We start from the raw sequence: 24,464 nt of genomic DNA, 5'->3' as shown, positions 1-24,464 counted from the left end.
TTAGAGGTACAGATTTGAAAATCACCAGCATAGAGGTACTGCTTGCAGAATTTAAAGTTGATGAGTTCCCTCAAGGAACATGGTACACAAGAAAAAAAGATAAGCCCTTGGTGGACTATCTTCTCAATGGAGTCTACTCTTATTGATGCTACCTGCTGCCTTCTTCCTGTCACCCACATTCCACCCTCACTCAGAACCCCCCTTATCCTGCTTGAATTTTCCTTTTTCCTGTTGAATTTTAATATACTATGTAATTTTTTAACTTATTTATTTTATTTACTATTTCCTAACTCTCATTACTAAAATATAAGTTCACGAGGGTCGGTATTTTAGAATATTTTGTCCATGAATGTAGTCCAAGCACCTAGAATATTATAAGCACTCAATAAATATTTGATGAATTCGTGAATAGCTACCTATGCTTAGGGTACCAAATAAGAAGAGAAACAGCAGAAAGAGTAGTCATAATTTAGGAAGATAAACACAAGATCACCCTGCGTAATAGATGGAGAGTTCCATCAAGTTGCTTCAGTTTAACCTATTTCTAGAGGACTAGTACATGCAGAATTGGCAACTACAGGGGATGAAAAGTTCAGAAAGTAGATCCTACAAGATATAACAAATACTTTTCTTCTAAACATCAAGGTATAGCTGGGGGACACTTCGATAACAAGATTTGGTCTACTAAGGAATCTGGCTTGATAGCTAAACACTTTAGACCACAAAGTTAACATGTTACATACATCTTACAACACACATTACCTCCATCTGTTAATGTAAGCCAATGAGAAACTAAAAAAGCATTACTAGCTCTGCTTTAACTGCCTAAAGTATCACAGCATTGCTTAGAAGTCGACAGAAATCTTTATCTTCCCCTTAAAGTAGTTGTTGTCATGCCATACAGACTTTTTATTGTTAACAAAAATAAAGAAAAACATCCTTGAAAATATATTATTAGAGGAGATATGGAACCAAGGGAGATATGGATTTTAATAAGTAAGGGGTAGACAGGAATTGAGATATCTATGAACAATTTTAGGATGAAGAAATTAGAGAAGAAACTTTTGGAGAGAGATCCAAGATGGCTGATCACTAGCAGCTTGGGATTGTAGCTCCCAGTGAAAACGCAAAGAACGAGAGGACGCCACACCTTCACATGAATTCTTGTTGCTCATGCACCAGGAGATTCCCAGCGGAGGAGCCCCACGGGTCGCCAGCACGACTCTTGTGGCCGGCGAGGTGGTTTTGCCGGCGCCTCGGAGCGTCGGTTCTTGGTGCAGAGTCAGAAAAGCACCATCAATCTTAACGCCGCTGATTTAGTCGGCGCAGTGGGTTGCTCAGATTTCGGCGCTGAGAATCAATAAGTTGGACGGCCACTCAGAAACCCAATTACAAAGACGGAAAATATAAAGACCACAGATGGATAAATCTACAACGAAGGGAAGAAAACAGTCAAAAAAGACTGAGAATACCCAAGATCAAAACGCCTCTTCCTCAGCAGGGGATCCCAGTTCCTCATCAGCAACGAAACAAGGCTTGATGGAGAACGAGTGTGTTCCAATTACAGAAGCAGGCTTCAAAACGTGGATAATAAGAAACTTCTGTGAATTAAAATAACTTGTTCTAACACAATCTAAAGAAACTAAGAACTTTGAAAAAAGGTTTGACGAAATGTCAACAAGAATACAAAATTTAGAGAGGAAAATAAGTGAATTGATGGAGCTGAAAAACACAATAGGAGAACTACGTGAAGTATGCACAAGTTTTAACAGCCGAATTGATCAAGCAGAAGAAAGGATATCAGAGGTCGAAGACCAACTCAATGAAATAAAACTAGAAGATAAGATTAGAGAAAAAAGGATAAAAAGGAACGATTAAGTTCTCCAAGAAATATGGGACTATGTGAAAAGACCTAATCTACGCTTGATAGGTGTACCTGAATGTGACGAAGAGAATGAATCCAAGCTGGAAAATATGCTTCAGGATATTATTCAGGAAAATTTTCCCAACTTAGTAAGGCAAGATAATATTCAACTCCAGGTAATACAGAGAACAACACAAAGATATTCCTCAAGAAGAGTAACTCCAAGGCACATAGTCGTCAGATTCACCAGGGTTGAAATGAAGGAGAAAATACTAAGGGCAGCCAGAGAGAAAGGTCAGGTTACCCACAAAGGGAAGCCTATCAGACTTACAGCAGATCTCTCAGCAGAAACCCTACAAGCCAGAAGAGAGTGGGGGCCAATATTCAACATCCTTAAAGAAAAGAACTTTCAACCAAGAATTTCACATCCAGCCAAACTAAGCTTCATAAGTGAAGGAAAAATAAAGTTTTTTGTGAACAAGCAAGCACTAAGAGAATTCATCACCACCAGGCCTGCTTTACAAGAGCTTCTGAAAGAACCACTACACATAGAAAGGAACAAACAGTATCAGCCTTTCTAAAAAAATACCAAAAAGTAATATATCATTATTAATTCTAAATTTAAATTGACTAAATTCCCCAATTCAAAGACAGACAGCCAATTTGGACAAAAAACTGAAACTGTATGCTGCATCCAGACCCATCTCACATTCAAGGATACACAAAGACTCAAAACAAGGGATGGAGAGAGACTTACCAACCAACCAGAGATCAAAAATAAATAAATAAAAAGCAGAAGTTACAATTTTTGCCTCTGATAAAATAGTATTTAAAGCAACAAAGATCAAAAGAAGCAAAGAAGGACATTATATAATGATAAAAGAATCAATGCAACAACAAGAAGAGTTAAAGGTCCTAAATATATATGCACCCAATACAGGGATACCCAGACATACAAGACTTATAAAGAGACTTAGACTCCCACACAATAATAGTGGGAGACTTCAATATTAATATTAGACAGATCAATGAGACAGAAAATTAACAACGATGTCCAGGACTTGAACTCAGATCTGGAACAAGTGGACGTAATTAACATTTATAGAGCTCTCCACTTTACACAAAATGTACACTCTTATCAGTACCACATCATATCAACTTAGAAGTTTAAACGAAATGTTTGTTGGCTCCTTGTTTGTTACTCTCTTCCCTCATTTTCTTTCATGTCTCCATTATTAAGGACAATTATAGGCATACCCATATTTAGACTGCATTCTAGCCCAGGCAACAAAGCAATACCCCCATTCTCTCTCCCTCTTCCTCTTTCTCTTTCTTCCTCTTCTTTATTCTTTTTCTTATTATTCTTTTTCTCTTTCCAAAAAAAAAAAAGAAAAGAAACTTTTGTATTTAGTAAATCAATGATCATTGACAATTTCAGAAAAATTTCTACAGTAACGAGCAAAGAAATCAGATGGCACAAGGTTGAAATGATGTTAATGTTGAGAAAGAGAATGGCATCTAACAAAGACCACTCCTTTGAGAAATTTAGTAGCAAATAGCACAAGCAGTAAAAAAAGAAGTTTGTGGCAATAATAGGGATGATGAAATTGTAGATGATTTTAAAACAAGGAGCAAATAGCTAGTTGGTAGAATGCAGGAAACAAATACTAAAAAGGAGGAGTTGTGAGATAATATTCAAAAAACAAAACAAAACAAATGAAGCAGGCAGTGATAACATGAATACATTTAAGTTTTACCTTTTCAAGTAGTCAGCAAACTCCTTCTTCCAAAACACTAATAAAAAGAAGATGACAAGTTCTATACAGACAGATTATTTAGAAGAGAATACAAAGGAGCTCCTGTATAGTAAACATTTCTGTGCATAATTGTAGTGTATCAGTTTATAGCTATATGTTCTACTCTGTTCACACATGAATATTATCAACAATATTTATCAGGAGGCTGGATCATAATCAATTTGGTTACCTTCCACCTGCATGGATACCAATGATGCAATACAGCAAATTCCTTTATTCAAGAATATACATGAGCTGCCTATTATGGGCTCATCTCTGCTCTAGGCAGTGGAGCTATAGCAGTGAACAAAACAGATGAAACTCTCTGCCAGAGAAGAAAAACAATAAAGAGAATAAATAAGCCAAGTATATGATATATTAGATGATGATATATGCTAAGAAAAAACTGAAAAGGGGAGGGAAGGTAATGTCAAAACCTGTGGAGGGTCTGAGAATTTGCCCTAACTGCAAGCTAACAAATTAACCTGAAATAGTTTTATGAATGCTAGAAACAGACACAAGACTTTACTGTTCACAGCAGACAGTAACAGTGAGTATCAGATTGTATTATTTTTCCAGGGCAAAATTACCACAGGGTGATGAAGGCCAGGTATAGGCTGCATTATAGGAGAGAAGCTCTGAGCTCAGGGAACCCAAACTTTCTGATAGACAGTTAGCCTGCCTGACTTTTCCACCAGAGGAAGACATTATCATTTTCATATTGAAAGAATCATGTCTTCTCTTTGTTCTGCAGATCAGTGCTCTTTCTATTTTCTACGGGTGTTAGTGATACCAACATCCTTAAAAAGATAATCCAGAATAAATAGTGCTCAGCGTTTTGCTCACAGGATGTCCAGAAACATGAGAGACACATGGAGAATTGTTTCTCAATAATATCAACTTTTTCTTTAAAAGTAAGGGTCCAAAACTATAAAAACCTTGAAAAACAACAGAGACAATGTTATTCTGAACATAGGAACAGGCAAAGATTTCATGATGAAGACACAAAAGCAACTGCAAAAAAAGCAAAAATTGACAAACAGGATCTAATTTAACCAAAGACATTCTGCACACCAAAAGGAACTAGCAACAAAGTGAAACAGACATCCTACAAAATGGGAGAAAATTTTTGCAAACCGTGCATTGACAAAGGTCTAATGTACAGCATCTATAAGAAATTTAAACACATTTACAAGAAAAAAAAAAAAACATTTAAAAGTATGCCAAAGACTTTAAACAGACACTTTTCAAAAAAAACATACATGCAGTCAACAAAAAATGTGAAAAAACTCAACATCACTGATTATTAGAGGAGGGCAAATCAAAACCACAATGAGGTACTATCTCACACCAGTTAAAGTGGCTGTTATTAAAAAGTCAGTGTTGGTGAGAACGTAAACTAGTATAACCACCATGGAAAACAGTGTGGAGATTCCTTAAAGAACTAAAAGTAGATCTAACGTTTGATCCAGAAATCCCACTACTAGATATTTACCCAGAGGAAAATAAGTCATTATATGAAAAAAAGACTTGCACACTCATGTTTATAGCAGCACAATTTGCCACTACAAAAATATGGAACCAGCCTAAATGCCCATCAAATCAATGAGTGGGTAAAGAAAATGTGGTATATATACATACACCATGGAATGCTTCTTAGCCATAAATAGGAATGAAATAACAGAATTTGTAGCAACCTGGATAGAACTGGAGACTGATTATTATTCTAAGTGAGGTAACTCAGGAATGGATAGCCAAATGTCATATGTTCTCAATCATATGTGGGAGCTAAGCTATGAGGATTCAAAGGTATAATAATGATACAATGCACTTTGGGAATTCAATGGAAGAGGTGTGGTTTTGTGAGGGATAAAAGACTACACATTGGGTATAGTATACACTGCTTTGGTGGGTGCACCAAAATCTCAGACATCACCACTAAAAAAACTTGTTTATATAACCAAACACCACCTGTTCTCCAAAAAACCTATTGATATAAAAATATTAATTTTTACAAATAAAGTAATATAAATTTTAAAAAATGATTGTATTAAAAAGCAAAAATAAAAAAAAAAGATGCTGGTGAGGTTGTAGAGAAAAAGGAACACTTACACACTGTTAGTGGAAGTGTAAATTAGTTTACCTATTGTGGAAAATAGTATGGCAATTCTTCAAAGTGCTCAGAACAGAAATACCACTTGACCCAGCAAGTGACCCAGTAGTACCCAATATACTGGGTATCACTGGTATATACCCAGTAATTTGGATATATTACTGGGTGTATACCCAGAGATATATAAATCGTTCTACCATAAAGACATATGCACATGTACGTTCACTGCAGCACTATTCACAATAGCAGAAACATGGAATTAATCTAAATGCCCATCAATGGTAGACTGGATAAAGAAAATACAGCACATATACACCATGGATTACCATGCAACCATAAAAAAGAATAAGATCATGTCTTTCACAGCAACATAGATAAAGCTGGAGGCTATTGTCCTTCAGAAACTAATGCAGAAACAAAAAACCAAATACCGCATTTTCTCACTTACAAGTGGGCGCTAAATGATGAGAACACGTAGACACAAAGAGAGGAATCACATACACGGGAGCCTGTTGGAGTGCGGAGGAGGGAAGAGGATCACAAAAAATAACTATTGCTTAGTAGGCTGAGTGATGAAATAATCTGTGTAACAAACCTCCATGACACAAATTTACCTACATAACAAACCAGCACCAAACTTAAAAGTTAAATTTTTAAAAAAAGGATGGAGTCAGGCTTAGCTTGAATTTTCTCATGAGAATGCCCCTCTATTTAGCACTCTGATGAATCGTACTAATAGAGGCTAAGACCGAATCTGTTCAGTTTGTCTCATACAGCCATTAATAAGGCTAAAACCAACAGAACACCAAGAAGCAGGATGAGGCCAAACTGCAGTCTTAACCTCAACCATGCTATCCAGAGTCCAGTACTCAACCGTGTAAACAAAACCCTTAAACCATCATGGCCTTCCCTAAAGAGTCAGGTGAAAGTTGACATGCCTGAAGGCTCCCTGTTGATTTCTCCACTTCACCCAAGGCAACAATCCAGCTGATTGACTGAGCAAAGGCCCCTGACAATGGGGATGGGAAAGGCACCCATCTAGAGGTGTTAACGGGTGTTTTGCATGAAAGGCCTGAGACTTGGGGCCATTCCCTGCAATTTTCAATAGATTTCTCAGTAAAGTTAAAGGGGAATGGTGATAAAATCATAGTCAGAGAGGCCTGGGAGAGGATGGCAGATCCATTTGTTATATTTAAGGAGCTTGAAGCTCTTTGAGAGAGCTGCACCAGGGCATTTTCCCTTCTAAGGAAGGTTCCAGGAGTAATTCTGAAGGTAAGGATTGCTAATGTTTCTCTATCCCTCATATGATGTAGGGCATGAGTGTTCCCTCCCTGAGAGCCAGGGAACTTGCTCTTCCTCTAATGCCATAAAAATCAGTGTGTCTCATTTCAGCAGATGGAACTTCAGCTTCTTTTCAACCATCTCTAACTTAACACCCAGACCTAAATAGTACAGTATATCTAGAAAGAACACAGAGTGTAGGTAGAAAGACAAAGACTGTCTTATAAAAAAAATACAGAGACCCATTATGGCCTCAAATTAGCCCACAAGGGGCACTATCATCCATTTTGTAAGAAGTTATTCTAACAGTCAACAATATCAGATGCCTGTGAAGCTCATGAGGTTCTATTATTTCTTGACTATTACTGCACTGCTCGTGGCTTTGCAATAAAAGCTCATCGTTGTGATATTGCAAGTGGCCTAGAAAACTGAAAACTTGGCATAAACTGGTTTCAAGGCTCCCGTTAACATCACCCAGGGTTGCCTTATCAGACTGTAGAAGCAAGCAACTCTATAAACTAAAAAAGAGTCAGTAGCAGTGAGGCAACCCTGAGAATCCCACCCAAGAGGTCATAGGTTTCATGAGTCAATGTGCAATGCAAGTTTCCTTTGTCAGGAGTTAGAAATCTATCTTCACTGTGTTATGGGGACACTGAGTGTCCCCCCAAAATTCATATGTTATAAGTTTTAACCCCCAGTACCTCAGAATGTGGCTGTATTTGGAGACAATATCTTTGAAGAGGGCAGTAGGTCAAAATGAGGTCATTAGGCTCATGATGAGGCTATCTCTCATCAGCAAAATTATCAATCACCAAGACATATTTAGCTTTATTGAGCTTTAATCCAATATGACTGTGTCTTTATAGGAAGAGGAAATTTAGACCTGACACAGAGGAACACCATGTGAAGACATAGAAGATGTAGAGAGAAAACAGCCATCTACAAGTCAAGGTGAGAGGCCTCAGAAGGAGCCAACCAGACCAGCATCTCAATCTTAGACCTCCAGCCTTTAGAACTGCAAGAAAATTAATTTCTATTATTTAGGCCACTGAGTCTGTGATATTTTGTTATGGTGACTTTAGCAGACTAATACACAGTGGTAGCTTCTGCATCAGAAACATGGTCCTTTATTTTGCACCGAGTCTTTGGTAGTGGATGTGTTGCCATGTCTGGGTTGATGATGGGTCCAGTGTACTCTGGTGGTCATCTGGGTGGTGGAGGCTCTATCTGCAGTTTGAATTCAGTCAGTATCATCAGTGAATGGTTTCTAACTGTGGCCTTCTATACCGGCGACCCAACACTGTGATCAGGATTTGTTTCCAGATTTGGGGACCCCCAAAGAGGAATATTTAATCAGCCAATCTGTAGTCTTCCAAGTGGCAAACCAATCAAATAGGCCACTAGCAATAGCCTAAGTGTTAGTGAAAATACAAATTCATCGAGCAGAGTATTGACCAGAGCTGGGAGAATGACCTTGAATTCTGCTCACTGCATAAACTCGCTGTGTCCACTGTAGGTACTGCTTAGCTCGTACTGAGATTGAAAACACAGCAGCCCAGTGGGTACTATCATCAGGTTTTAGCTCAGCCAAGCCATCAGTGAACCCAGTCCTAGATATTCAATAAAGCTCTGTGTACCCAGCGTCTCATTGGGCAGCAGCTTTGTTTCAGGTGTTATAATAGGAGGTAAAGTTACTCAAAAATAAATAAATAAATAAATAAATAAATAAATAAATAAAAATTTAAAAGCTGCCACTTTTTTATAGAAAGTCAAGATACCACTGGAGCTGGGCCAGCTGAATTCTTAAATATACCTTTTTCTTTTGGTAAGTAAGGCTGACTTCCTGGCTTGCTAGTCATTGGATCCAAATTGACCCACTACAAAACAGGAATATCAGGCTGGAGGAACACAAGGCTTTCATGGGACAGGCATTCAGTGTCAAGAAACACCCAATAGAAAGCTAAGAACTGCTTTTTAAAAGGAGGTTATCAGGCAGACATGTCTAGGAGGCCTCAAGTCCAAGAGCTTCCTGAAAGAGGCTACCTCTGATCAGCAATGCCATTAGTCACCAAGACATGTATAGCTTTAAGGAGACATTTGAGTTGTTGGACTACAAAGGTAGAGAGCATGCTTCAGTTTGCTGCACAGCTTTCAAAGCAGCCTGTTGGTTGGGCATCATTCCAAGGCTGCAATCTGTGGGTCAACCAATTGAAAGCTTAGGTAGAATGCTCAAGAAAGGCACATGCTCTCTCCAACACCCGGTATATAAGATCCTGAGTCTCTTTCTGGTGCAGGACTGAAGAGATATCAGTTTTTTCTTGACTTCCAGAGAAACTAAGCAGTGTGAATCCTCTCCAAAAATAAGAAGAATCTTTATTTGGTGAGTATGCCACTGAATGTTGTTGGGATTTATCAACCACGCCCCTAATAGTGATAGTGTCACAGCACCACAATCTGGGCTACTGAGACTGAAACATCTGCCATGTCAACCTATAGGGTAGCATCTCTGTAGTGAGAGCTTTGGACATCAGAGAGCAAGGGCGCTCATGTTAAATTCTGACCCAACCCAGTGGCAAACAGCAGAGAAATCCCTCTGTCACTGGGCTATATTCTGCTACAGGTTATGTCACTGGGGAGGAATATGGAGCTTCGGGACATCAATGCTGGTCCATTACTCCAGAAGAAGACATTATCTCTAGCTTTCAAGGCTTCAAGCAAACTTGGAAGTTTGAGTATTTATAAAATTGAGTAAATATCTCAATCTGAAAACATGTTATATTCCTTTATTTATTATTATTGATTTCCCTCAGTAAAATGTATGCTTCATGAAGGCCGGAATTTTGTGCCTGAAGTCTCACTTCCAGATCTCTAGCTCCTAAACAATAGATAGTAAGATAGTGAGCACAAGACAGATACTTGAATGTTATTGTTTAATTATGAAAATGCCTGATTTTTCTACTGATCTGAATTCCTGATTTTCCTACTGAGCCTGATTTTCCTACTGAGCCCAGATTTCTAGCTCCTACACAGAAGATAGTAAGATAGTAGGCACAAGATAGATACTTGTTGAATGTTGTTGTTTAATTATGAAAACGCCTGATCTTCCTACTGAGATGAGGGACTACTACTTACAGGTGAAATGCATTCGAAGAATATTTCCTACTTGGGATTTGAATGTCAGTTTATAAGCACTTCATAATACTATTTTAAATCATGTTTCTAAGTTAGAAAAAAGGATAAAATCAAGTCAATATGGCTGTACTGCTTTCATTGATTCCAACACATTGTTTTATTTTGCAAATACTTTTTAAAGCATTAGAGTATCTATTTCAATGAGCTGACTTGAGATAAAAGCCAAGTGGAATATGCTAGGTAAACTAACAAAATAATGTATTTTTTTAGGATGGTTAAAATATCAAACAAGGAATTGTTTTTAACCATACACTTGCATTCACATTTTTCTTCCATTGGGAAAACATCAATTTATTGTTTTTTATAATTAGTCTGAATTAACAGATGTCTGATTAGTTCTAGTAAAAATATTTGCCATTTTTGATAGGTTCTCAGCTGTTCCATATGGGAGTTTTGTTGTTGTTGTTGTTGTTGTTGTTAATTTCTATACTTTCTTAAGTCAGAGCCAGTGTGTAGGCATTTCTTGAGATTAATGACTCAAATTTTGGAACTGCCAAACTTTTAAGAATTTCTCACACTTCTGTCTTATATTTCTTCATTCTTCACAGAAACAACTACAAAATCTTCTTTCTTTGACTTGAAGGATGAGGGTGACACTGTCAACACTGTGAGAAAATTAATGCTAATTGGGGGCATGAATATCCTAGAAGTCTCCTAAAAAGGAGCTTTGTTAGGGGACAGGTAGGTAGAAGACACCGAAAAGCATGGCTTTCCCAGATGCCCTTTCTAGACATCATCACAGTAAGAAACAGCGGCATGGCCAATAAAACTAAATAAAACAAAAACAAAGCTTTGTACAGGTAGTACAGTTTGTGTTCAAGAATATAGGTTCTGAAATTGTACAATTTGGATCCCAGTTCTGATTCTAACTCATGGTCCTTCAGCTTCCCCGTCGAGAAAAACAGTATTGATAGGATCCCAACCTACGGCACTACTAGGAATACTAAAAAGATAACACTTGCAAAGCACTTATCACACTGTCTGGCAGACAGTGAATTCTCACTAAAGCTTTGCTATTACTGTCACTGTGAACTTCAATTGGCTAATCATCTTTGTCAAAATACCTTCTGGGAAGTGCAAGTCTTTAGTCAATATTGCACGTGTGTTTACCAAGGGCCTACTCAGCAATATCACCATGGTAAATACTTGGTATGTTGCTGATAGAGTCTGTCTTAGCTAAATTCTCTAGAAACAGAGCTCAAAGCAAAAGCAGGTTTGCTAAAGCTTTACTAGGGGAGTCAATCCAGGAATGCAGGCATGAAAGCAAAGGTGAGGAAGACAGAAGGGAGTGTGTGTGTTGCTCTGGATACAGCTACATGATGAGCTAATTGCCCATTTCCACAAGATCTCTGTGGTGCACATTTATGAAGCTACAGTTCTTTTAGGGTAGAGGAGGAAATAAAACTTATCTATTAGCACTTACACAATTCAAAATTTGCCCCACAGGCATTAGCATTTATGGATTCTGTATATATGGGTGCCCATCAGATCCCCTAGTATCCTGCTACCTTCTCAGTAGCAGGGAAGCCACAGGACCAGAGAAAGAGTTGTTCATGGAGAAGAGTAAGATGATGATTTAGGAGCATTTCTATAAAAGACACAAGGAAGTGTAGAAAAATTGCCACAGCAGGCACATTGATCTATAGAAGCAGGGACACCTCCTGCCAGAGAGCAAGGCAAGTACATGGGGCTAGATAGTGACTCAGCTGACTCATGCACACCCCAGCTTAGGGAGCTTTGAGCTGAAGGAAACAGGACTGAGAATTACTAGTCTAATCAAATCATATGTCTTTCTTTTCTAAATTTGCTGGGCCTGGGGCATATCAAGTTTATCTGAATATCTCAAGTTCTCATGGATGGATTTTCTATCTCCATTAGGCCCCAAGAAATCTGCTATCATAACTGATTTTCAGTCTTTTCAAATCCCATTTTATTATCTGTCATCTTAATGAATGAAATAACAAATAATCAAATACAAACAAAAAACAGCTGAAACAACCTGTAACAGTAGAGTTAGAAAACATGATACATGTGAAGAAAAGAACTTCCTCAATTGTTGTTTTCAAAAGTGATGCTAAAAACTGCTCATATATTTAGACAAAAGTATCTTTAGGGCTTCTGTGCAAGTTAATATTTCACATGCATTTTACTGAGATGCCATGATCCCTGGAGGCAAACCAGAGCTACTTTGAGTATATCACATAACTGAAAAATAGCTACTTTATCTCAAAGAAAATATGAGATAATTGGAAAACTTGAAAGGAATATTCCAGTTAAATCTGAATGGAAAGAGGTGTGAAAGAGATGAAAAATATGAAGATTTTTTAAAGATGATGCTTGGCTCACAGAGATCTTACTTCAGTCTGTTAGACCAGCTTCACCAAAAAGCAAATAAATTGCCGCTGCAGTGAGGTGAATTTGATCATAACATGGACAACAATAACAGCAGTTTTAGGAATTAAAAGGAATTAAAGGGAGAATGGTATACTGGATCATCTGAAGTAGGTCTCTAAAACATTAGAAAAGCTGGACAAAATGTATAAAGTATTTGGTTTAAGGCATGGGAAAACTAACATGTTAACGAAGTGGCTAGTTCAGGGTCTCAAAGTAGAAAAGATAATCAGAAAGCTAAGTCCAGCCCTGTGGCCACTATTCCCTGTTTTGTGGGATTCTGTCCTCCAAATCTGAAAGAGGAAAGGTGAGAGAGTGAGGGGTGCTTTTGACTGAGAGAACAGAAACAGTCCAGAGCCTGCCAAAGGGAGTTCCCACTTGAATTCTCCTTACTTTGAGTTGAAATTGTGAAGGAATGAAGTTTCAGATGAAAAGGGTCAAGGAAAAGGTAAGAGTGGGGTGGTAGTGTACAGCACTCACAGGGACGATACTTCAGCTTGAAATCACCTCAATACTTGAAGTTGAGTTAAAACAATCCCACTTTGCTAGTACTTCTAGTGACTTCATAGAGCGGAAGAGCAAATTCTCTTTGGAAATTACAACAGTATCCTCTTTTCCAGAATATTATTGAAAGCAATTTTGTAAACACAATGTTCAGAGAATATTTTTTAAAAACAGGTACAAAAAAGCGACACTACTGAAAAACAGCAAAAACAAACAATAAAAACAGACTCACAGGAACACCTAATTTGGAATTAATATTTACTATGTTCAAGGACATGGACAATATACAAATTTAAGTAGACCACTAAAATCAATTTTTAAAAATGAAAATTCCAGAACAGAAAATGAAATAACCAGAATTTAAATGCTCAGTGGATGAGTTTTATAGTAAATCAAATATTGTTGAAGAGAGATTAGTGAACTGAGATGTAAATCAGAAGAAAATTTTCAAAATGAAGTATAAAGAGACTAAAGGACAAAAAATACAGAAGAGAAAATAAGAATAAGTAAGAGATATAGTATAAAAGTTTAACATCAATAGAAAGAAGTTCCAGAAGAAGAAAAGAAAGAGGATGAACAGGGCTTATAGCTAAAGACAAAATGAGTGGGAATGTTCACAAAGTGATGAAATAAATGAAGCCAAAATTGAGCAAACTATACAAAGCACAAATAGGAAAACCCAAAAAACAATCAGCACCTACTCACATCATTACAACACTAATGTTAAAAGCCATGCTGAAAACTAATTCAAAGAGAAACTGATAAAAGCAATTAAAAGAAAAAGAATGGGACAGGCATGATGGCTCATGCCTATAATCCCAACACTTTGGGAGGCCAGTATTAGCATACTGGAGTAAATAAATTCAGTATTAGCATAGTGGATTGAATAAAATATATTATTAAATTAATTTCTAATTGCATCTGTTTCTTTTTGTTTATTCTAATGTGGCTATTAAACCACTAATTACATTCTATTATTACAGAGCAGTACTGCCTTGGAGCATGGGTTCCATTAACTCAAGACAAAAAGCTCCATATTTGATACCTATTCCCTGAAATCACGGTGCAGTGTTTATTAATAGTAGAGATAATGATAATTCACTCACACTCTGTCTTATTTCCTTTAAGACAGAATAGTTTTTAAATTTATCACTTTAAGAGTTATAGGCATCCTTCAAACAAATTTTTCATTCAAACTAGGCTATTTGTAAGGCTGCAGGTGAACATAAAAATGCAGATTTACAGTGATAGCACACTACACATTCACTTCATAGAATCACTTTGCATTTTAGGAGCTAACCATATTGACTTTAGTGGAAGATCAAGTTGATTTTGAAATTATGAAATATGCAATCGCTAAACAAAGAAAGCAATTATGTCTTAGAGATGGCTAATGTGTTATTTATTATAATATCATGGTAAGTGCTTCAAGGTTTTTAACATGAGAACAATGCTGTCACTAAGAAACAAAGTGAGACATGAAGACCAGTCCAGAACCCATAAATAGGGACGTCCACACGCAAGCATGCATGATGACACAGTAAAGAGAGAAGATGTGTAGAAAACATTGTGTGTGTATGTAGGTACATGGATATGCATAATTCTCCCCTCTGGAACTCAAAAGGACATTTACTGTGGTCCTCCCTGCAAGTGTTCAATATCCAGCTATTTGGAAGACAAATTTGTTCTGTGACATTGTCTTTTATCCTCATTCCAGGTCGTGTTCCCTTGCAGCGAGATGTGTTCCTGAGATTAAAAAAAAAAAAAAGTGATGCTATACAAATGCTACCAACTGTTTTGTGGAAACGAAGTCCTTCTACACCTTCTTTCTGTTCATATCAAACATGAAGCCAGAAATATGATCCAAGGGGCACATGGACATCTAAACTTGATACAAGATGAAGTAAAGTTAAGAGGAAATAAACAACTGAGAAAATATTTTTATGTGTCCGTAAGTTAACTCCCTGAAGCACTCCCATATAATGTTTTTGCCGCTATATTTGACAATGTGTTTTACCTTTATTTATGATTTACTTCGAGTCTTAAAATGCCATTCTTTATAAAGCAGCTATTTAATGATTTAATTAAACATTTAATCTTTACATTATCAGGCCTAATATCCATGTTTCTATTTTGCATATTAAGGTGACTCACAACCTGACCCACGCGACCACTGCAACCTCAACTCACTTTCCTCTCACATGGGTCCTTTACACTCCAGAAAGATCAACTTTCTTACACTTTCCTACGCATGTCATTTTCTTTCACACTTAAACTTCTTCTTACATGCTTCTCTTTCTATATTGAGTGTTCTTCCTCATTTCCTATGGTGGCTTAAGCTCAAATTTCATATACTCAGTGAAATTTCACTTTATAAAAATGATTTTTGGAATTTATTTTAAAACATTTTCAGTTGAGCCTGTGAAAAATGTAGGCAAATCTGGTAATTTAATCTAGAATCATTTCAATGATCTTATTAACAATGATTCAAATGGAATAAGCTTGTAAAAGACTAGATTATTTAACAAATACACATACATAAGGATGTATACTTTCATAATTGCCCTCAGAAAGTAATATGAGGAATTCTATATACATCCATGTATGTAAATATATGTGCATATCGTATATTTATGTGCTATTTAACAAACACACAAAAGTATATATACTTTCATAATTGCCCTCAGAAAGTAATATGAGGAATTCTATATACATCCATATACATAAATATATGCACATATCTTATATTTATGTTAAACAAAAATGTGACGTTTGCCACTATATTTGTTAATGTTTTTGAAACAAATAGTAACTGGAGATATATCAGGTATTATTTTGTTCTCAGAATATTTCCTCACTAAAATGACTGAAAATGTTAGCTTATAATGCAAAAACAAACTACATGATATGAAAAAGGATACAAATTAAATCTCAACTTCAGTCATGACAACAAAAACATATTTCTCTTTAAATTTAATTTCCATGAGAAACTATTCTAAATTAAAACCTTCCAGTGCAGTGTCCTTTCATTTTTTGCATTTTTACTACCTAGAGATCAAACAGTTTGACACAGCAAAAATTCTGGTGAGTTAGGAAGAAATGCTGATTGGTTTGTTGGCTGGTGGCCGGGGGAATGTTATGACCGAGTAATTATGTGTTCTGGACAGATGCATTAACCAGGCTTGGGGCTGGAGCCACTGGATATTATTTTAGTCATAAGGCTAGAGGAACTGAAGCATTTTCAAAGCATCGGCTGGCTGACATTGCCTTACTGATGCCTGTTCCAATGACTCTTTGGCAGTAACTTCCAACGCTGCACTTATGACATGGTAAACAAAAACTACATTAAAGGTTTGCTTTTTAATCATGAAGGAGTTCAGCATTTCCACTAAGCTCTCTCGCTATTTATCAAGTCACATTGAAGGCTATTGCAGATTTTCACAGTCCTGACTACTGATAGAACTGTAGCAATGCAGCAGGCAGAAAGCTGAGGTTTTTCACAGCGGTAAAAAAGCACATGTTCAACATTCAAAATGATAATATATTTTTGAAACTGTTCTCACTATAAGAGACTGAAAATTGTCAATGTCTTCTACCTGCATCAATAATTTATTTCAATTCATAAAATGCCATTCTTTATAAAGCATCTGTTTAGTGATTAGAGGAATATATAACAAAATAACACAGTCAACATGATAGAATTTGGCTTCTAGAGAAAGACAATACATCACATAATAATAGATCATTTGCTTAGGTTCAGGCAGCTTTTCCTTTTGTGCCATTTAAACCTGAATTTTTATTTTGACAGCAGGTACTAATTACAAAGTTAACAATAATTTAATTTTAACCCTGCTTAGTTATCTCAAATATCTTTGTACTGATTACTTAAGAGCTTAAATAACATAATTTTAATACGATTTAAAACAGAGTAATTTTTCCTTTTTTTAAAAATCGTTTTGAATTACGATAAGGGCATTGTGATGTTTCTCTCAAATGTAGCACTACTAAAGTAAAATGCAAGTAACAGTCAGCTTTTCAGAACATTTGGAAGTCTCAACTTTTTTCATGTTAGCAAATGATTGATGGATCAGTTGCTAATATGAAGGCAAGGTAGTTGGTGGAAGGATGCATAGATATAGATAGATGATAGATACAGATAGATAAAGATGGGAGTGTTTCTTTTCTTCTTATTTATTTTAAAATATAATAACTATGAGCTTTAAAATTATTAAACAGTAGTATTGAAACATATTCTTCAGAATCAAAGAAGTTTTAAATCATTTTTGAAGAGGCATCATTTTGGTTCAGTTTTGTAATACTGTTTTATGATTTTGTCTTCTTTTGGTTATTCACAAAGCATCCATCAGCAAAAATAAGAAATCACTTTACTAATAGAATTTTTTAAGTTAATTAACTCTCAGAAATAAGTCTATCAGAGTTATTGTAGTATCAGTGCATATGCCGTAACTAAGTTATATGTCTCTTAAGTAACTGCAACTGAAATATCTTTAAAAATATTCCAAAAAAAGATTATAAACTAATAATGAAATATATTAATGTGATTATTAAAATCACTATAATCGCCCTATTATTTTTATTAACAAAATTTACTATTTAAAGGGAAGTGTTATTCTCTTGCACTAAAGAGTTTTATCAAAAGACTGGAGGGGTGAGTTAATTGGAAGACACTTACTGAACTTGTTAGGGAAAATTTAGAAAAACTCCCTCCTAAACCGCAAAGCAGCTCCAGAAAAAGAATATAAATTACCACTTTATGAAATATCTGAAAATAATTTACTGAGAGAACATTATTAAATGTCCCTAAAAAGTAAATGCTTATAAATGAAGTCACAATGATAAAGCTGATTTTTAAAAAGTCCTAGAAAAAAACGGAGAAAAGGAAAAAAAAAAAAAAAAAAAACGGGGTTGGTGAAGAAGAGGGCAGATATAAAAACACCAGCTGAATTGTCTATAATGGAATTGTATCATGTTTTAAGAAATGATCATTTGTTTGTGATTCCAAAATATAGGTTATGTCAAATTTTACTATGAGAAGAGTAATCTAGTTGAATTAAAACACTGAAATATAAATAACACATTATAATTATACTGTACTGAAATAAGTTTGTATTAGAACTTAACACATAACCAATAAAATTAACAGAAAAGCTTTCCCAAGCACAGACTAGGTTCTCCATCACAACAGTAAAAACACAGGTAGAAACCTCTCGTTCTTTATTCCTATTCCTTTAGTGCTCTAGGGACTCAAACATTCTTACGAAATAAGTTTTTCTAAACTATTTTAATCATTTTAATAAACTCATGTTGCTCTGAATTGTTACTAATTCCACTAATAGTGTTAACTAGTGCAAACAGTTACTAAATGCCAGTTACTTAAAGCAAAATTGCTTTAAGCTTGTGATCTTTTGATTAAATCAATCACCAGATAAATAAGTGGAATATTAATCAGCACGATCTTATTCTATGTGGTATATTCATTTCTTTTCGCAAAAACAAGAAATCAAAATAGTTGGTAATGTTGTTTAGGTTGTACAATTACATTATTGAATGCAACGTTTGTCTCAATAGATATTTTAAAAATACCAAGATTAATAAGTCTCTCAACAGATGGACATTTTTTGTTTATAAAGTATAATATTTAGCATATTTTAGCACTTACTCTACACTTATTGTTTACACTCAATATATATGCTAGATACTTAAATCAATTATAATTATTTTGTCTTTAAATATAAAAAATTCTGGAACTTATTTTTTCAAGGTTTTATAAGATAATTTTTTATTTTTAAAGCCTCTGTTCAATAGGACGTTCATCTTGCTAAAATACAAAAAAGCAGGGAGGTGGGTCAAGACAAGCAGACACTGGGGAAAAAAGGTCTCTGAAATAGCAAAGAACAAAATATGGTGACAATGATATTTAAAGGTAGTTTATTACCATAAGCTGCAGTAAATGTGAACTTAGTATGGAGTGACCTAAATTAAATACAGATACTTACATAGTATTTCCTCTGATGGACCTAATGAAAGTACAGTATTTAGGCAAGCTTTAAAAAATACTACAAACAAAAGAATGTGTGTTCATGTGAAACAATCCTCCACTAATGATTTTCTTGAAAAAAAAAAAAAAAAACCAAACAAACAAAAACAAACAAAAAAAAAACACTTTTTTTAAAGCCTAAACAAGGCAGAAAAGACACACAGACACACATCTGTCATATGTTTGCTGCTTTATGGTCCCTGCTTTAAGAAAGGATGTGAGTTATGAAGTGAGTCCTTTCGTAAACATTGTAATAAAGCCTGGGTAAGATATACAAGGCATCAGAACCCTTCAAGCTGCTGTTCTCTAAATAATACTAAGAATTATATGAGTCTCCAAGTTCCTTATATAAATTGCTACACCAGCTGAAAACACTAGGCTGCTTTATCTTTTTTGAATCCTTTTCAGAAAACCTGTATTCTGCCTCCACTTTACAGAGAGGTGAGAATGCAGCAATGAAGAATCTGTATTTCATCCGATGCCCATACTTTTTGGAGGCAGAGATCAGTGCATTTAGTTTATGAGCACTAATTATTTTTATTCCCCTTCTAAAATCTCAAATCATTAACTCATTGAGGATACCGAAGATGACATGAGCAAGAACACATGCTAGGCATTTATTCTTCCGAAAGAGATTGGTAAAGGGGACACAGATGATTTCATTAACCTCTGATTACTTTACTAGCTGTGGTTTTTAAGAACTGAAAGAAAGACAATAACTTTTGAAATCTGTTTTGAAATAGAATTGAGTGTAGAACCAGCAGCAGAGTCTCTTCTCTTGGTCTCACCTATCTTTTCTACTGCATATATTTGAATTAAATAATTTAAATCCTTGGGGATTGATTTTGCAGACTATTTAAAGAATTTAAATTCCTTCCTGTCTTCAGACTACAGTATAGCTAGTTCCACACTATTTCCAATAATCCTAATGACTCTTTTTAATTGCTTCTTTTTATCATTCAGTTCTAAACCAAAACCAACTCCTGAAAAAGGAAATGTTAAACATTGTAAAATGTATTCCAATCATTGATGAAAAACATGTTCTTTGGTTTCTAAAAATACTTAAAGAGGAGGAAATGTTAATATAGTGAGAACATCTCAAGCTGAAGAAAGAAAATAAACTGAACTCAAATTAACAAATTTTTATCAAATTATTGATTAACCAGTTTTAATTATTTCATGACTATTTACAGTGCTACCAATTGAAAACAACAAAAAGTATATAATGACAGAAAAAAATAAGCTAAACCACAAAACTAACCCTACAGTTTAAGTATATGCTCGTATAGGATGTGGAACTACACTCAACTTCCTAAGACATTCTAATTAGTGTTTCCTATAATCTCACAAGGATTTATGTCCTTTAAATTTACTGCTAAATTTAGTCTGTAAATCTAACATCATTAATTCCTTTTTATTTTCCATAATAGAAATTACATATGGAAAAGAATGACTACTATAAAATTAGATGTTAAAAGAACACTAAATGAAGCAGAGTTTAAGATTACAGAAGTTTTGGGGATATTTCAATTCTTACCTTTCTGTTAAAAACACCCAGAAACTCTTGCACACTCACCCTCTTTTACGGATACTATATAATATTTATGCATGCATGACAACAAAATATGTTTCAATAAAAATATATTTAAACTAGCAAAGCAAAATTGCTTTAAGCTTTTGATCTATCTCATAGCCCACATCTCTGAAAGTCTTTTCCTTTCAACAGTTACATTCAAAAAGTCAAAGATATACAGCTGACGATTCAAGCTGACTGACACCATGATAAACTATGGTTTCTCCTGCAGATAAAATACATCATAAATCGGTGCAACACTTACCTCATTTTAAATATTACTGTCTCCTTTTATCAGGTAACACTATATGACCTCCTTTTGCCTCCTTTCTTCCCATATTTTACATGAGATTTTAATTCTACGCAATGACCACAAGCAGAATTTCTTTAATTAAAATAGGATATACGGCTTTAAAGGGTTAGGTTATCTGACAAACAGATTTAATTTTAAAAAATAATAATGAAGACAGACTGAATTCTAATGTTCTGCAAAATATGGCAATAACAGCATCATTTTATTTTTAAATTGCAATAACTTTTTATATTTAACTGCAATTTATCACGTTTTAAAATGAGAGAAAACACTGTTTAAGAAAATGGAAACGCACATCCAACTAAATGACAAAGATATGTCTGCGGGGAGTGTATGACAACATAATACGCAGCTTTTCTCATTAAAATATCTATTCCTGAATGGCAATGGCCCTATCAACACTCTTTGAGGGAAAGCCTTGATTTAGACTGCTCAGTCTCCAGCCAGAAGTTATTCCTTTTATGAATATTCGACTTTGGATTACACTCCCCAAGCTATTAAATGTACCAGTATAAATCTTGATTATCATCTACGCAGCTTTGGATTCTTATCTTTTTTCCTCCCAGGACTGCTGAGAGGTAGGCTTTCTCATTTGGCTGAAGTAAAGAGGAAGGAGGGCTCCCCTGGTCAGGAGAGAGTAGCCATGAATGAGAGTAGCCACAACTTTTTTTGTCCTTTTCCCTCTGTGGCTGCCCCAGAGTAGATATTAGTGCTGGTCTTCCAGATGCCTCAGTCTTGTCTACCACCGAGCAAGATCAGTCACAAAGAGGCTTGTTCCCCTTTCCAGTTGCTTTTCATCTGAAACTAGCATTGGGAAAAGAAACCCGTGGACTCAATCACGGCTGTTCTTATCCTTCCAAAACATCTCAGACCAAAGCCACGGAGTGAACTCTTAACCATAGCTTTTCATCAGAAGTTCCGTGGCCACCCCAGTCTGATGATTATTTCACACAGTATCAGGGAAATTTCCAAACTAGCTGAAAACCTCTTTAATGTTTCAACCGATCCCTCCTAAAATTATTATATTTTATCACATAGAAGCTACTTACTATATGAGATCATTACATAAGTAAGCAGAGAATATATCCTATCTTCCTATAGTATGCAAAAATAATGCTCTTTTACACAATCCTACTGGTTTTAAATATTTCTGTTTAGGTCCTGCTTTATAAGACTTTTCAAATTAGCAGTGATGGATTTTTGTTGATATGTAGCAAGTTCTATTTCAGCACCCCAAGCTCTCTGTAACCATACCCCATGAGTTTGCCACACCACTGCCTTGAGTTGACCTGGCGTTAAAGGTGCAGTCTATAACCCTGAAACAGAATGAAGCCAAAGAGCTTCAACATACATGCCCACTGGCTATGCCAAACTCATATTCCTCAAGCTCCCACTTTACACTCAGGATAAAGCACCCAGATGTGAATATTCTCAGCTTTCCTTCTTTCAAACTCTAAACAGCATTACCTTTATACTGCAGTTTTCATTTCTTCTTTTCTGACTCAAAAGATCAGTGTCTTCATTTCCACATGTAAACCGCTGCACCTGTGCTTCATTTCATCTCCTCTCCTCTCCCCAAGGACTTTGCATCATTAATTATCTGTTCTTGTCCTTACATAAACTCCTTCCAATATGCTTTCAAAGACATACATCTCTACTTGGGAAAAAAAAAAATATTTCATCTGTCCCCGTCTCATTCCTACAATGATTTTTCCATTTCTATCCTTCTTTTCATTGCTATAAACTTCATGAGCACCTATTTTTCTTCTCTTATGACGGCGCATAATCCATTCATTATTAGTTGTTTAATGTCTGCCTTCTCATGACATCAACTCCATAAAGGCAAGGATTAAGTTTGTCTTGTTCTAGATTATATAATTGCCTAATATAGTTTATAGCACATGTTAGACATTCAAACATATTGATTATATTTTATTATTTAATTTTTTTTTTCTTTTGAGTCAGAGTCTTGCTCTGTCACCCACGGTAGAGTTCAGTGGTGCAAGGTCTCAGCTCACTGCAACCTCTGCCTCCCAGGTTCAAGCAATTCTCCTGCCTCAGCTTCCTGAGTACCTGGGATTACAGGCGCCTATCACCATGCCCAGCTAATTTTTGTATTTTTTTAGTAAAGATGGGGTTTCGTCATGTTAGCCAGGGTTGAACTTCGAACCTCAAGTGATCCGCCTGCCTCAGCCTCCCAAAGTGCTGGGATTACAGGCTTGAGCCACCGAGTCTGGCCTGCATTATTTAATCTTAACAGTGCTACTTTTTTTTGTTTGTTTCTTTTTTTTTTTCTTTTTTTTTTTTTTTTGAGACGGAGTTTCGCTCTTGTTATCCAGGCTGGAGTGCAATGGTGCGATCTCGGCTCACCGCAACCTCCGCCTCCTGGGTTCAGGCAATTCTCCTTCCTCAGCCTCCTGAGTAGCTGGGATTACAGGCACGTGCCACCATGCCCAGCTAATTTTTTTGTATTTTTTTTTTTAGTAGAGACGGGGTTTCACCATGTTGACCAGGATGATCTCGATCTCTCGACCTCGTAATCCACCCGCGTCGGCCTCCCAAAGTGCTGGGATTACAGGCTTGAGCCACCACGCCCGGCCTGTTTGTTTCTTATCACCTCCACTATAACTCCGGAAAATCAGGTTTCTACCCATTCCACTCTCATGGAAATATACATTCACCAAAAATGTATCTATATTCTTTCTCAACAGTTACTTAAAAATTGATAAATAAAATAACATGTTCTCAGCTCTGACTCCTTTTGACCCTTAAAAATCTGATGCTGATGTTGACCCTATCTTTGCTGACTCTCCAGCATACTGGTTCTCCTCAACCCTCCTATCACTTTGTCTCAGTTTCGTCCCTCCAACCTTTACAAACTAAAGCCACCACCTACACACCATCTGCTTGCTTAGACTACTGTATTAAGACTCCCATCTCTCCCACTCCAATTCACACTGAATATTCATAGAAGACTAATTCCCTTTACTCAAAAATCTCCAAAGTTTCTCATTGCCTGTATTAAAGTCTAAGCTTCTTATCCTGACATTCAAGACCCCCATCATAATCTGTATCCTAACCTCTCCAGTCACAACCCCCAAATTACTTATAGGCAGTCCTTTCTACTTATTGTAACAACAAATGTCTTATTTTCCTACTTCATACTTTTGCTTGATGTCAGCTGCCCTGCCTAGAATGCTTCCGGCTACTTTCAGTGTTTACAAATATTCTCTATCTTTATTTTCTTTAATTATTTTTTTTTTCCTAGAGACAAAGTACCTCCCAGGCTGGAGTGCAGTATTATGATCATAGCTGACTGCAGCCTGAAACTTCTGGGCTGAAGTGATCCTCCTACCTCAGCCTCCAGAGTAACTGTGAC

Source organism: Saimiri boliviensis, chromosome 3, assembly GCF_048565385.1.
Source record: "Saimiri boliviensis isolate mSaiBol1 chromosome 3, mSaiBol1.pri, whole genome shotgun sequence".
Lineage (NCBI taxonomy): Eukaryota > Metazoa > Chordata > Mammalia > Primates > Cebidae > Saimiri > Saimiri boliviensis.
Note: the sequence above shows the minus strand (reverse complement) of the source record.